The sequence below is a fragment of the Nannospalax galili genome, unplaced genomic scaffold, assembly GCF_000622305.1.
Source record: "Nannospalax galili isolate Female #2095 unplaced genomic scaffold, S.galili_v1.0 scaffold87, whole genome shotgun sequence".
NCBI lineage: Eukaryota > Metazoa > Chordata > Mammalia > Rodentia > Spalacidae > Nannospalax > Nannospalax galili.
Window position 1 is genome coordinate 9,959,978 of NW_008360320.1, and position 16,376 is coordinate 9,976,353.

Below are 16,376 nucleotides of genomic sequence, written 5' to 3' on the forward strand. Positions count from 1 at the left end.
GGTATGGGGAACATGCAGCAGTGGGGTGTACTTAAGGGAACAGAATGGCCTGGCACTTATGGAACTGGGGAGAGACCCCTGGCCACTGAAGCATAGGCAAAAGCTAGCAGTGACTATGGGCATTCCGTGGGAGTGATCTGGCATGGCTGGCTCTGAGCCATAAAGCTCGAGGCTGAGCAGCACGGAGCTAGAAACTGGGTGTTCATTTCTCTGTAAGTCACTCCCCCCACAATGAAAATAATAAAGATATGTTTATGGTTTGCCTGATAGCACAAGAGACCCAGAGAAAAGTCTGATGACATCACCCTTAAAGGAAACTGAGTCTCCCTCTCTCAATAGTTATCAATTGCTAACAGAGCCTCAGCTAGGGCTGGGGCTTCTTGCCCACCTCCCGCATCCATGCTGGGTTTTTGCGTGGTTTGGGCTTGCACAGTTCTTGTGCATGATGTCCCAAGCACTGTGGGTTCACATATGCAACTACCTTATGGTATCCAGACAACACAGCTCTTTGTATGCCTCTACCATCTCTGGCTCTTACAATCTTTCTGCCCCCTCTTCTCCAATGATGTCTGAGCCTAGGGAGGAGAGGGTGTGATACAGCTATCCCATTTAGAAACGAACACTCCACAGTCTTATTCTCTGAATACTGACAAATTAATTACCATCTGCTGCAAGAAGTTTCTCTGATGAGAGTTGAGCAATGCACTAATCTATAGGTATAGCAATAAGCTATTAGAAATCAGTTTAATACTATGTCTATTTAGCAGAATAATAGTAGTAGGTTCTCCCTTACGGCCTGTGACCTGCCTAGCTACAGGTTCTTGGCCCTGATAATGGTGCCAGGTATGGGCTCAATCATGTGGAGTTGACATTAAATCCGAAAGAAGATGACTGCTTCTATAACATTTGTGTCACTATTGTACCAGTACGCATATCTTGCCAGGGCAGTCATTACTGTAGCTCACAAGGTTCACAGCTGGGTAAGGTTGATGATTACTTTTATGTGTTTATGTTTTTAATTTAAGACCATGACTCATTTTTCACTTATATGACATTTGTATCAAGATTCATTGTTTTGTGAGTGGGTACCTAGTGCACCCATATTGTTTCTTAACAAGGTGAACTTCTAGTGACTTGCTCATTTAACTTTCCCGAAATTTATTGGGACCTTCTTGCATGAATTTACATCCTATTTCTCTATTCTGTTCAGTTTGTTTATTTCTATATCTGCCCCTCTGGTAGCATGATACTGTCTTCCTCATAGTACATGTACAGTATGCCTTACTAATGAGTAAAGTGATTTTTTCTTATAATTCCTAGTTACATATCTGGAATACATTTTGCTGTTGTACATACTTTGTCATTACCAATAAACTCCAAAATAATCTTGACTATGTCTTCAAACCATGATTGGAGTTTTGGTAGGATTGACTCAAACATCTAGAGAGAACTATAATCATTTTGTGTCAGGTCTTTCAGCCAATGAGCACTGACTCCCTGTCCATTTTTATCTTCTTGGATTTCTTTCACTAACATCATACAAAGTTCATCATCTAAATCCTGCCCACATCTTGTACAATGTATAAGTTAATGCTTCATTTTCTTTTTGACTTCCACGAAATTATTGTAATTGTTCACTTCAATTAATTTTCACTATTAGCTCTAGAAATTCAATTCAGTTTAGAATTTTGATATTGCAGCCCTAAAAAGAGTCTGCTTTACATATACACATGATGGTCCCTGTTTCTGACTTGAGTAATTTTAGCCTTATACCTGTTTTCTTGGTTCATCTAGTAAAAGAGTTGTAACTTTGTTGATAACTAATCAAGTATGAGTTCAATAGATTAAGACTGCAAAGTTTTTGGGTGGAGGGGTGCCAGGTGTTTAGTAGTCTGGTTTTTGCTTTTTTGAGGCAGGGTCTTCCTATAGCCCTGGCTGGTCTACAACTCATTTTGTAGATCAGGCTGGCCTCAGTCTCACAGAGATTTGCCTGCCTCTGCCTCCCAAGTGCTGGAATTAAAGACCTTCATCACTATACCCAGCTAAGACTGTTTGTCTTTATTTTATTTGCTTCTATTTTAGTCTTTTACTATTTGTGTATTCTACATTTTATTAGTTCATTCTTCCTTTCACCATTTCTTAAAACAGAATATCAGATTATAAATTCATCTTTTCTGTTTTTGATGTAGATCCTTACAGCTAAAATTTTCCTGCTAAACATGCCATTTGTTACATTTTACTACTTTGATATGCTATAGTTTTGTCTATATTCATCTCCAAAGTATGTTTTAGATTTACCTTTTAATTATTTCTATAACTCAATGGCTATTGAAGGGTCTACCGTTTTTAATTTTTAAAACTTCTTTCTCAGTGACTTTAGTTCCATCTCATGTTGTTGGCAGACATATTTGGAGCCTCTCGATTCGTTTACATTTATTGAAGTTTGTTTTATTTGAAAACACTGAAAGTCACATCAATGCTGGAGAATTTGCTGCTGTCGTGGTGTTTTGCACAGATATCTACTAAGACTGCTTTGTTAATAGTGTTTATCTGGTTCATCTGCCTAGTTGTTTACCATGTATGGAACTGTGACTACTCAAGTGTCCACCACCTACAATTGGATTTTCTGTTTCCTTTTCCAGTTCTATCTATCCTTTATGTATTATTGGTCACATATGTTAACAATTATTGATTTTTCTAGATTAACCCTTTAATGATTATGAAATAATGCTTTTGTCTCTAGTGACAACTGTTGCTCTAAAAATCTAGTTTACTTTTGCATTGGGTTACTCATTACACTTCATTTTTGGTTACTGCTTGCATGACATAAAGGCTTTAGCTATCAACCTATATATGTCTTTGAACCTAAAATGTGTCTTCTTTTTATGATTGTGTGTGTGTCTGTGTCTGTGTGTTTGCATATATGCGCATGTTTAGGTACACATGTGTAGGTTCACAGGCACTTGAGTGTGTGCATGCAGAATTCAGGGGACAGCCTTTACTGTTGTCAGGCCCCAGCTACTTTTTCTTTTTCTTTCTTGGGACAGTCTCTCACTGATTTAGACCTCACCAAGAAGGCTGGCCTGGCTGGCCAATGAGCTCCAGGCATTCACTGTCTTCACCTTTCTAGTGTTGGGATTGCAAATCTATGTTACCATATCTTGCTTTTTTTTTTTTTTAATGTTGGCTCTAGTAGTGAGCTTAGGTTCAGGGTTGATGGATGAGCCATCTCTCCAACTCTAAGACCTGTTTTCTGTGGGACACTTTGGATAGCCATTTTATCAGTGTTTAACTGCTCATTGGTATATTTAATTTATTCATATTTAATGTAATTGATAATAAGTTAGGGTTTACAACTGACAATTTTGCCTATTTTTAAATATTTATTTCTGGACTAATAACTTCTTTATGTTATTATACACACGTTATATAAACATGTATTACATATTTTATACAAACATTATATATGTAAATAATGTACTACCAAAATCTCTTGCTGTTTCTCTTTAAGTAATTACTTTTAGTGGTAGCAAAAGAGAGTACAATAACATCTTAGCTTTATCTATTTTGGGTCAACGTCAACTTAAAATCAACAGCACATAAATCTTTGCTTTGCTACAGAACAGTTTTCTTTCAATTTTTCCTATTATGTCATAGCAATTATACATTTATACATTAAATTAAAATCACCAATACAAGTATCTTTATTCACTGAGCCATCTCAGTGGTCCCATAATGAATATTTTTATTTATTTATTTTTGTATTTATTTATTTTTGTATTTATTTATCTATCTATCTATCTATCTATCTATCTATCTATCTATCTATCATCTATCATCTATCTTGCCCTCAAGTTTATTTGTAAAAACAACAGTGGACCAGTGGACACCAGGCCTCTGTAAACAGTGGAGAGGGAGGTCACACCCATCCATCTGTCTTCACAATGGCAAAGACCTTTACCACCAGGCCTTCACAGGGGCCTGGGCACCTTTGGGAGCCTGAGCTAAAGCCTGGATCTTAGCTGGAGCTGCAGCCCTGGCCTCAGCCTTGGTTTGGCAGAGCCTGTGATGCTTGGCTATGTAGCCACGAATCTATTTCCCAAGCTTGGGGTGGGTAATAAAAGAAAGTCAGTGGAGCTTGCTGTTGGGACCCTTGGCATGTTGGGCTTAACCTCCTTGGGCTTCATTAGGGCTTTGACAGCCTCTGTGCACACACTCATGACCTTTGAGTTGTTGGCCTGCATCTTCTTCAGGCCCTTCTTCTTGTGCTTCTTGGCAAAAAGCATGTTCTTCAGGACCTTGGGGCCGACCCCTTAAGCGATTCCTATATTGGTGACCGTGGTTTCTTGATGCCATTTCTGTACCATTTATGAGATTGGTGTGGTTCTTGGACTTAGTATGGGAATGAGCGGCTCCAGTATGAATATTTTTTAAATACTTAACTGCATTCAGGATTCTATAATACCTAATCATTTTCTATTTCATCTCTAAAAAAGTATAAATAAAAATTATACTTTTCTATTTTTTATGTAGCAAAGTTAGAGTTTATCAAGAAAACTTTTGAATAAAGATTTAAGTAGGTTGAGACAAGGAGAGTGTCATGGAAGGAAAGGACAGTAGTATAAAATTAGAGTGCTCACAGGATTCTTAAGAGACGGGGTTGTTAATGAATTTTCTTATGGTAAATATTTCCCTATTTATGCACTGTCCTGACTGGCAGGGTGTTTAAAGGTTATATACCTTAGAGTGATGATTGGATTAGTCTATGTTCTTTGGATAATCTCATTCCTTCAGTTATCTCATATACATAGGTTCATTAAATTTATTTTTCACAGTGTGTCTTTTTCACAGATTTCAAATACTTTTCAAAATTTTCAGAATTAGCCTAATCATGCAATGTAAATAGACCTCACTGTATTTGTTTCCTTTCCTTTTTATTATTGATTAAATTTGACAATATCATGCACAGATAAAATGCATTCTGTTTACCCTCCTCCTGCCCTTTTCTCTCTCTCTTCCATCCCTCCCACCCTGTCCTCTCTCTCTCTTCCAGTCCTAGCCTCCTCTCTCCTCCCTCTTCCTTTCTCACATTCATATCGTTTTGTTGGTGGCACTGTTTTTAACTAGGACCTTCTATGCGGCCACAGGTTTAGAACAACGCATTGGAACCCAATGACAAGGACTGTTCCTACCCCCAGAAACAGCAGGGCTCAGTAGGGACCCATAAGACCCTTCCATACGCATGATTGCCTGTTGAAACCCCATCTTGTACAGAGCCAGTGCATGCACCTGCAGCTGCTGTGAGACGGTATTTGCAATGGCTATGTCATGCCCTGAAGACAGCATTTCTGAACCCGTCTCTCTATGTTCTAATTCTTATTTTTTGCACTCACTCTTTCATGATGTTCCCAGAGCCCTAGAGAGGGTGATACAGATGGATGTCTGTAGAGGGATGAGCATGCAAACCTCACCTGTTCTAAACACAGTGAACAGCCCTTGGTCTCTGAATTCACTCCCACTCCTGTTCATTGCAAAGAAAAACTTCTGAGTTTTGTATACCCAGAATATAAACATTTATAGACTTATGTTAAATAAACCTAGATCTTTTTCTGATTTATATGAAAATTAAGAAAAATTTTAATTACTTCCTATCATAAGTCTCTATTTCCTCTTTATATAATGAGAATAGATGTAACCTTATATATTTTATAGGATGTTGTGAGGATTGTACTAGATGTTGCATGTAAAGTATACAGCACAGTATTTTGAATTGGTAATTTCACAATAAATACTATTTATAATAATAGCTTCGTGTCTAAGGGAACTCTAATGATAAGTCAATTTAATAATGGTAACTTTATGTCTTTTATTATTTATTACATAGATGTTGAGGTAATTACTTTAAACTATAGGATTATAATTTTCAGTGAATATCTGCTAAATAAATACTAATTTCAAGCTGGGTAAAGTAGTGCACACCTGAAACCCCATCATTCTGGAGACTGATGAAGAATGGTCAGCTGACATGTGGAAAGCCAGCCTCCGCTGCACAGTAAGACCCTGTCTCAAAAAACAAAACTTACTTGGGACTTAAAATGAGGAAAATAAGACTTCTTTTGTAGAAAAGACTTCTTCATGTACTGATCTGAGCAATTCAGAGTACAGAGTGACATTGTAGGTTGAAAATATCAGAGGTAAAAAATGCATTAAGAACACCTACCGTCTAGGAGCATCTGCACAGTCCACTGTGGAGTATCAATTGTTTGCCTCCGAAGTCACATGGCTAACTACCTCTCCTGGCCTGCCACTGCCTTGCATTGCAAATGCACACAACTCTAGCCCAGGAAAAGATCCAAATTCAACACTGAAGCGTGGTTTCCACCAAGTGTCTATAACTTTCACTGTATTGTAAAGCAAAAATACCATAAACAGAACCATTGTAAATCAGGGACCATCTGTAAAGCTCCTTATGCACAATTTCACTTTTCATGGTTTCAGTTACCCATGGCCAAACATAATTTGAAAATACCAAGTAGACAGTTCCAGAAATAAAATTAATAAGATTTAAATAACATAGCCTATAGGCATAATTCTTCCATTCTATTGTTAGGTATGTTTGTTAATTTTTCACTTTATCTCATTCATAAATTAAAAATCATTATAGGTGTGTATGCATAGGAAAATATGATGCAGTAGCTTTGGTACCATTGGTGGTTTCAGACACATCTTGGGGGTCTTGGAAAGACAAGATGAACTACTGTATTAACCGAGCTATTGAGGTCATGGCAGTGTAACGAGCAAAATCAACCAAAGCGTGGTTGGTTTTATATCTCTAACTTTGACGGTCAATTTTACAGTCCTTAATTTAATTGAAAATGAAAAGATAACTCAACACGATAGATAATGCACTCAAAATAATTGGAAATAATGAATTAATTTTAAGTATCAAGAACTAGCTTGAATTTTAGTTATGCCACATAAATTATTAATTGAAATGGCTTAAGCTTTTAGACATATCATCTGATTAGTAAGCAAATTGGATATATATGTGTTCCCCAACAACATTCTTGCATACTGTATGTTCTGTGCAGCTACTCATCTTTCTCCTATTACCTGTCCTTCCATACTGTGTTTTACAAGAGGACTTGAAGCAAAGAATTGGCCCATGTGTGGAAGAGCAGGTTTCTATTTATACAACAGCACTCCTCTCCGCCCACGCAGCCTGGGTTGCAGTATGTTGTCTAGTTTCTCCAGAAATCTTCCTTGTGCATTTACAATAATAAAAATTCAATTTTCTGTCCACATGTTTAAAGTGTTTTGGAGATGCCATTCACTAACAGCCTTAGTTTAGTTACACACAAACTGTTTGAGAGCCATCAGAACTTAAGTTACAGCTTCCTCCCTAATTATGAGCCATACATTATTGTCTGTATCATCTGTTGAATAAACAGCTTTTGTGCCTGCCAAAAGCATATCTGGAGGTGTTCTTATTTACATTGTGTGTGGAAAATACAAACAAAAACACAAACATGGCTTACTGTATGTTACAATTAATAAGAGTACCATGATCAAAACATTACCTGATTCCTCTTCACTCAGCAGTGTCTCTTTAAATAGCGTTGATAATTGAAAGAAATATAGTTATCAACTTCCATTGAAGGAATAAAGTTGTATTAAAACATGTTGAAAATTTAGGCTTTTGTCAATACTAAACACAGAGAGTATATGCTACCATGAAAGTGATACAGTGCAGATTCTCTCAGAAATATTAGCAGACTATTAAAGTTTCTGACAGCTCTATCAGTTTGAAACCTGTTAACTGGCTTCATTCCTTACATGAATTAGATTTCTATTTTCAAACACCCTTTTCATTCATATCTTAGGTGTTCACACATTGGTAGAAATGATGGACACAAATTAATTTTCGTAACTAAACATAATTAATGGACTGTTCTTTATGGATTAGATAATAAAAATGTATTTTAAGTTTCAAGACAACTTTATTCAATTATCAATTATTTATCAATTTTCAATTTTTAAATATAATCACTCTCCCAGTATACTGACTACTTTTTCTGTGTCACACAATGTGTTTTGTTTGGGTTTTTGTTTGTTTGTTTGTTTGTTTGTTTGTTTGTTTTTTTGGTCAGGGTTTCCATAGCCCCAGGCAACCTGGAACTTGCTATGTAGACCAGGCTGGTCTCAATGTCACACAGATGCACCTACCTCTACCTTCTGAGTGTTGACAATAAAAGTGTGTGCCACCACACTGGGTGTGGTTTCCTTTTATTTTTATGACAGGGTAAATTGTTAGTGGCTATTACTGATAACACTGAAACTCTGCCAGGTGTTATTTAAATAATTCCTTCTATTAACTCAATCTGTAGACTATCCCTATGAGGCAGTGCTATTATTACTCAGTTTCTCAAACAGGAGAATAAAGGTATTAAGTATCAAAAGCATGGAATTATAACCTGAGGGATATATATATATAAAAGAGAATGAGAGAGAGAGAGAGAGAGACTATTTGAACTCTATTTTGGTTCAAGTCCACAAATTTAATCTTTATGGGATATTTCTATCTACTATTTAATTCTTATGTTAAAAACTGTTGTCATCTGTCCCAGGCACACCTCCCTTTCATTCTAGCTGACAGAGAGGTAATTGTTTCAGACTTTTTCCTCTGTTTTTATTTAGATCTGTATTTTTTCTTTGTTTTGAGTGTGAAACAGGATCTATCTCACCGGGTAGCCTAGGAACATGCAATTCGCCTGCCTCTGCCTCCTAAATGCTGGGATTACTGGCTTATGTTACCACATCCAACTTCCATTTTTTTAAAGTTTATTTAATATTCATATATGCATATAACATGCCTGGGTCCAACCCACTTGCCCAGTCCTTCCCCTTCAATTCTTTCCCTATCCACCACCATTTTTCCCCTCCAACTTCATTTGCTCTCTTTCTGTTTCTGACTCTCTGTGTGTCTCTGTCTTTCTGAATGTCTCTGTCTCTGTCATTGTTTAAACCCTCTGAATCCATTTAGTCCTGCTTGTGTGTGCATGGGTATCCTCTAGGGCCAGTGTTGATGAAGAAAACTGACCCTCCCTTCTTCAGCAGGCAACAGCTCCTGCCAACAGCTCCTCAGCTAGGAGTGGGACTTCATGAGCCCCCTCCTGCATTCATGCTGTGATTTTTGGCTGGCTTGATCTTGAGCAAGTCTTACACATGAAGTCACCAGCCGCTGTGAGTTCAAGTGTGCAACTGTGCTGTCCTGTCTGCTGTTTTGCTGCAGACATCTACTCTCTCTGGTGCTTACCATCTTTCCACACACATTTCTGTAATTATCATGCTCCATATTTTAAAATAATATAATTGCTATTTCTGTAGTTTAATCTTTGTGGTATTATATTTTCTGACCATGGAAACTGTATTCAGCTGCTATTAAAGATCCCTCCTTCCTTATAGTCTAAAATTTTGGAACACACATACATCATTTTCCTCCTTCATCATCCAAATAAAGATTGTGATTTTGATTACATCAATGTTCATTATTTTCATGTTTATGATAAACCTGATACATATAAATGAATGAGTAGGGATGCAAATTAAAATGTATTGAGGACTTAGTAGCATTTTAAAATAGTAACTATGGCACATTTCACACAACTGCACAACAACTTTTCCTTCTTTTACTATCTGCATGTGTCATACAGATAGCAATTGTCCTCTTTTATATTTGACCAATGCTATTGGCTACATGAATTTAGATTTTCAAATTATCTCTGACAGAACTTAAATTCTCTGAATAGTCAAGTATCTTAGGCTTTGAACACCTCAAGGGTTTATGTGTAGGTAGGTGGGAGGTTGAGTCAGAGGGGAAGGGAACCACAGACACAGAACTCCATGTCCAGAGTTCACTGTTCATCTGCTACAATCTGGCCTTCCTCCTCTCTTGGGCTAATGGATGACCATCAGCATGGGAGTTGTCTTCACGCTGAATTCAGCAACTGCATGCCCTCCCACCAAGGTTTAGTTGTGAAGTAGCTTTCCAAGATGTAGATCTCAGGAGGGAACTTTCTAAGACTTTACTCAGCTCAGAGGATGCTCTCATATTAACTGACAGCTTAGCGGATTATAGACATTTTTCACAGTTATTACTTTGTGTGTTTGTGTGTGTGTATGAACGTGTATGTACCACTGCATGCATGTGGAGGTCAGAAGACAATTTATGGAATTTGGTTCTATTTGTCAACTATGTGGGTCCTAGGGATTAAACTCAGGTCCTCAGACTTTACAATGAGTGCCTTTACCCACTAGACCATCTGACCCTCATCATAGAATTTTAAATTGAAAGCCATTTTCCATTCATTGATTGCTAATCAAAATATAGCCCTGTCTAGTCTGGAACTCCTGTTATGTAGTCCCAGGCTTGCCTGAAACTGAGAGATCTTCCTGCCTCTGTCTCCTGAGTGCTGAATTTAAAGGCATATGTCAACATACCCCACCTTCTATTTTCATTTTTGAGACAGTTTCTCAACTTTGTATTCCAAAGTTTCCTTGAGATTTTTCTTTTTTATAATGCATCCTTAATTTTCAAGTTGCATTTTCTTTTCCAATTTTCTCTGTGTAAACATCAATTTTAGATTTTTTTTAGCAGACCAAAGGTCCAGCTTTTTATTAAGCATGTTAACAAGAGATTTAGTCAAAAAGCCCGAAGCCCATGTCATCATCAGGCTCCTCTGATTCTCCTTTCTTTGCTTCTACTTTCTTCTCCTCAGCTGGGGCAACAGGAGCAGTAGATGGGGCAGGGCCACCTGCTGGAGAGGCACCAGCTGCCAGAGCAGGTCCATCAGCCTCTGCATTGCAGATGGAGGTCCCAGTGTTGACATTGTCCAGGGCCTTTGCAAACTAGCCAGGCCAAAAAGGTTCAACACTGACGCCAGCTGCTTTAATGAGAGCACTGATCTTATCCTCGGTCATGGTGACCTTGTCCTTCTGCATGAGAAGGGAGTAGGCCATGTTTCGACTGCAGGAGGTGCGAGTCATGGGTGAAGTGAGGGCCCCACCCCAACGCGGCCTTAGCTTCCTCGGAAGAACCGAGCACCTTGGCGGCAGCTGAGGAAAACTCAGTTTTAGATTTTTAAGATTTTTCGGTGCTTTGTCTTGACTGTTTTCTTTGAGTTGTGTCTTTGTGTTTATTCTTTGGAGCCTTTCCATTTTAAAGTTACTACTGATGGTCTGTTGATAGTCTGTGTCCATTCATTTTTAAAATGACCTCGGAGAAATAGGGGAGTTATTTGCACAGGGACAGACCTTTCTGATGGTGGATGCTATCGTATCATGGGGGAGAAACAATTTCTATCGGACTGAGTAGCTTTCCCGTAGAAAAATCTGTAATTACCCCCTTAATGGTGACTGGTGTATATACACCCCCTTATGTGAGTCAATTCTTGAAATCCAAGTGGATAACTGAGTTTAGTCTTTCACCGTTTAGAATGCAAAACTTTACTTTGCTGAATCACCCTGTTTGTCATACAAATGGCTAATCAGTCTTTTCAGCAGTGTCAATTATGTCCCTGAGCCCAGACAGAGCTACACTAGTTCCTTCCCTGGACAGCAAACTCCTGTCACTTTGGGTGTTGAGAAGATGGCAGGCTGGAGAAAGAGATCTGGGCCTTGTCCGCTAATTCCACAGATGTTAAACTTTTTCCCATTGCAGGGGCGTTCTGGCCCCAAGAATGACTTAATAAGGCAGAATAACTCCTTACCTACACATTTCAATGGTTCTTTGAGTTGAATCAGATTTCTGCACTTTGACTCCCACCCCAGGCAATCATACTGTGCTTCAGCCTTCTTTACCTTGATAGTTTAATTCCTTCTCTTTTTTTCTTCTGTTTTGAGTGTATTGATCCTCTCTGTCTCTCTGTCTCTGTCTCTGTCTCTGTCTCTCTCTCTCTCTCTCTGTCTCTCCTCTCACTCTCCCTCACTCTATCTTGTCCCTCATTATTTGGAACTGAGAGGGGATTTTTGGTGGTGTGCTCCTTTTAAATTTTAACATGAGTTAGATGACATAGTATTACTTAGAAATGTAGACTATTATTATTTGGCAAGTCTCCCATAAAGTGATTATAAATTACCAATCTTGCCAGAGGAAGTACTTTAAAACATTTATTTTTCTTGTTACCTTATCTCATTTTCACTTTGACAGAGCACAGGATGTGTTTCTATGAATAAGGTTGGGATTTTCTAATGAATATGTAACGATTCGGGTTCCAGGTACTACACTACACAGAGTGCCTGCAGAGATCAAGGGAATGTGCCAGACTGGTTTGGACACAAAATCGTTCTAAAGAAATATATCACAATTTTTAAATAGACTTATTTCAAAATCCTAACTATTGCTGTTGAGACAAAGAAATGCAAAAAAGATAACAAATATAATTTATAAAAATATACACATTTGTTGTGAAATAAGCTAATACGGCCTCCAATATAACCACGTCCCAGTTATAAAACTGAATATTATTTAGCATTCACTGAAAAATGAGACATTTGGAGTGATTTACCAGTTTCGAGCAGTCTGGGTTTGTTGTTGTCACCTAAAAAAAGCCTGTCTGTGATTCTCTCTTTCTGTTCTTTTTTTCTTCTCTTAATTGCCATTTTCTCCCAGACCAGCTGTAGCATCTACATGCTGACTTTGATCCAACTACTTACTTTAACCCACAGAAAATGTGTCCCATAGATGTGCGTCTCACTACCACATTTCAGACCACTCTTGACACACTTACGGTTTAAAGCAACAGAGCAGGGGAAGCCCTGTGGAGTGATGCTCTCACACACGGGAAAGGATGTGAAGACCTCTGTTTAGCAAATATTGGCATGGAAATGTACTTCTTTTCATCTAAAGTAGCATTGTAAATCTGAGACTGAGATTTCGAGGAGTACGGGTTCTTTGTCTTTCTTGTGTCATCTATTAAAACATTCTCTCATGTGATATTTTTAAAATTTATTTTTAAGATTTTATTTTTTTTTCAGACAACATTTATTCATAACATAGGAATATTTCTTAGAATTCAGTACTATGAAATCAGTCCAAGAATATGGACAAAATACCAGGGTACTTTATGAGGCTACAAATGTCCAATAAATACAACGAAGATATGAATGTCATTGATCAGCAATCCTGATTTTTGAACACTTTACATTTCAAGTGAGAGAATTAATATTTTATTTGTGTGTGTGTGTGTGTGTGTGTGTGTGTGCAGTGTCCATGGAGGCAAGAGGCTTGGGATTCCCTGGAGTTGGAGTTATAATCAGCTGTGAGCTTCCTGATGTAGGTACTGAGAACTCAGTTTGGATCTTCTGCAACAGCAGTATGCACTGTTAACTGCTGACCCATCTCTCTAGGCCCCATTTTACATAACATATTAAGTCATCGCCACTTTTATTATAGGTGTGTCTTTGAAAGGGCTTGGAGGCTGCAATATGGCAGTATATTTGCCATAAACAGTGTTTTTAGATGCCCTTGGGCATAGAAACTTTACCTTTAAACCCAATGACAGTAAAATTTATTGTGCCCATTTGAAAAACTGGTAGATAACTGAGGTAGGTAAATGTCATCTAAATGTCATCTATTTCTAGAATATCCATGTAGGCTCAGATCTGAGGCATATTCAATAGAAAGATTACAGTTAGCTGCTTTTTTTGAGACCACTCACCCACACCCCTTCATCCTATTAACTCCTTGTAGGTGGCTGACTACAAGCTCCATAAAAGACAGATAGGCACACTAGGTAAACCAAAGCATTAGGCATCTTCACAAGGAAGCTGCATCAACAGGAAGTGGACAGAGATTAGGACGCCATGTTCCCTTCAAAGCTGTAGCAAGCTCTTTCAGTTTTATGTGGCCATTCACATCTAAGCTGTGCTTTCCACCAGAGGCAGGCCTCAACCACACTGGACACAGTTCGTAGTTCTAGATCCCTGCCCAGGTCCTCAGTGTGCTTGGTCCAGACCTCTACCCAACATAACTTCCTCTTGCAGAGCTGCCATAGAGAGGTAGAGCTACCTAACTCCTCTTCCTGACCTACATGTCCTATACTGGCTGGCTGGGCAGACATACCATTGTGGCCGCTGTGTCACACTGTGATGTCCTGCCTACTTCCTTTAAATTTTCCCATTAAATTTCCCTGTGGGGCATCTGTCTGATAAAGTTCTAGCTGTTTTATTGAGTGAGGAAGTAAACATTAAAATTTCTAAATAAAATCTATTAAAATTGAAAGAAATATTCCAAATTCTAAACCTATCCATGCATCTTAGATTATAAAACCAAAGTGTTTTTCTTAATTCTTAGTCAACAATCAACAGTGTTTCACTTATCATCATCAAAGTGCACCTGGGGATATCTTCCCAGCTGTGTCCAGCCCTGTAGTGGCTCACAGTTCAGTCCACTTCTCATGCTACCTCTATGGAGAGAGCACTGGGTCCCTCAGGCAGAGGCCTCAGTCCCTCTGAACTGCCCCTCACTCATGATGCCATAAGTAAACCCAAGGTTGCTTTTCCTGCATTGGGCTAATGGCTATAAATCAAGATTCTCTAGATGCCTCTTCAGGTATGAGAGTGTTTCACTGAGCTGTAGAAACCATTTACTGGTTTATCTCAAAGAGTATCATGAAGGCTACCAGTGAAGAACCAAGTGAGAGAAATGCATGATGGGATATAAGGACAGTTCCAAGAGAAATAAAGGGCTTCCATGTCCTCTCTGACTTTATCACTTTCCAGGAACCTCCACAATGTCAGCCATGGAGAAGTTCCCTGAACCCAGTCCTTTTGGGTTTACTTAGAGGTAACTCAGTGGCCTTTGATGACTAGATTTAACCTTCAGGCCCATTTCCCTCCCTAGCGGTTGGAGGTTGAGCTAGAAAATTCTATTCTGAAGGTCCCAGCGGCAGTCATCTTATCAGAATACCATCACATTAGCATATGATGAACTTTGAGGGTTTTAGAAGATTCAAACAAGTCTTGTGTGTGTGTGTGTGTGTGTGTGTGTGTGTATGTGTGTGTACAGCTATATATTAAAGACTATTGAAAACAATCAAAACATATAGATACAAAATAATCATCTATGGTCCTATTAGAACTCACAATATCACAGTGTTATAATTATGAATAACTTACAGAACCATAATTTTCACTTACTATTGCTAATATAATAGATTTTAAAGAATAAATATACTAAATTGTTGATATATTATTCATGGTAACTTTGAGACCACTTCTGATAAAACTGTTCATGTGGTGGTGATAAAGATTAATACAATCGCACCCAAGATTCTCAATATAAAAGAAAAATACAGAATCAAACGTTACATAAAAAATTATTCTAAATTGAGCTTATTGTGAAGTAGGATAACTTCTTTTCCTAAAAATAAATGATTTTATTTATTTGAGTTTGTGAGATAGCATCTCACTTAGCCTAAGAGGACCTTGGACTTGCTATATAGCAGAAGATGACCTTGAACTCCTGATTGTCCTGCCTATACCTTCCCAATGCTGAGCTCACAGTGTCAGGTATAGGTTGCCTCTTTTAAAATTGTTCATCAGTGGGGTACTAAATGTTACAGGCTATTGTCTTTTCTTTTGGTTCACCTCCAGAATTTGATGGTAAGACCCTCTTGCTGAAGACACCACATATATGAGTCACAGGACATAAAGAAGTCAAGTTGACATGAACCTGGAATCACCAACCCTGCTGGATAGCTTTTGATAGGTAGAGAGTGGGCGGGAGCGAGTGGGTGGATGGAGGAAGGCACCGAGGCACAGATGGAACTCTCAGCGGGATACAGATTTATTTCGCACGGGGCACCTTTCCCTCAGGGAAGGGAAAGATGTTGGCGGAGGGAAAGATGTCAGGGAAGGGAAGGGAAGGGAAGGGAAGGGCTTTAGGGTGTGGAAGGGGGGGAATGTTTGGGGGAGAAATCAGGGAGGGGGAAGCAGGTAGGATTAGGGTGTGGAAGTGTTTCCTTTTTCCTCTTAAGATAAGAGGAGCTCTGCTTATCTTATCTTTGGAGGTCAGAGGAAAGGCAGGCTGCTTCTCAGCAGAGTTTGTAGGTCCCTGTTGGGGACAGGGGGGAGCTGCTATTTGGAACCCTAACATTCCAGCCTTTTGTGTTATAGGATAGGGGGCACCGTTGTCATCTTGCTACTTCCTGCTGGACAGGGTCGACGTGGGGGGGTAGGCTGGTTTAAGGGTCCACTAGGCAGCAGGGGTTGTCTCTCCATGCATCTGAACAGGGTCCTCGATGGTTGACAGATGTTCATATACATGTGAAGGGAAGGAAAGTAACAACTGATTAAAATTAGTATGCGTTAGTTTT

General features: G+C 38.7%; 2 pseudogenes; both read right to left on the reverse strand.

The window, feature by feature from the left end:
* Positions 1-3,957: 3,957 nt before the first annotated feature.
* On the reverse strand, positions 3,958-7,015 carry LOC108490291 (annotated as a pseudogene).
* Positions 7,016-10,698: 3,683 nt separating this feature from the next.
* Positions 10,699-11,019, reverse strand: LOC103727357 (annotated as a pseudogene).
* Between the last annotated feature and the right edge of the window lie 5,357 nt (positions 11,020-16,376).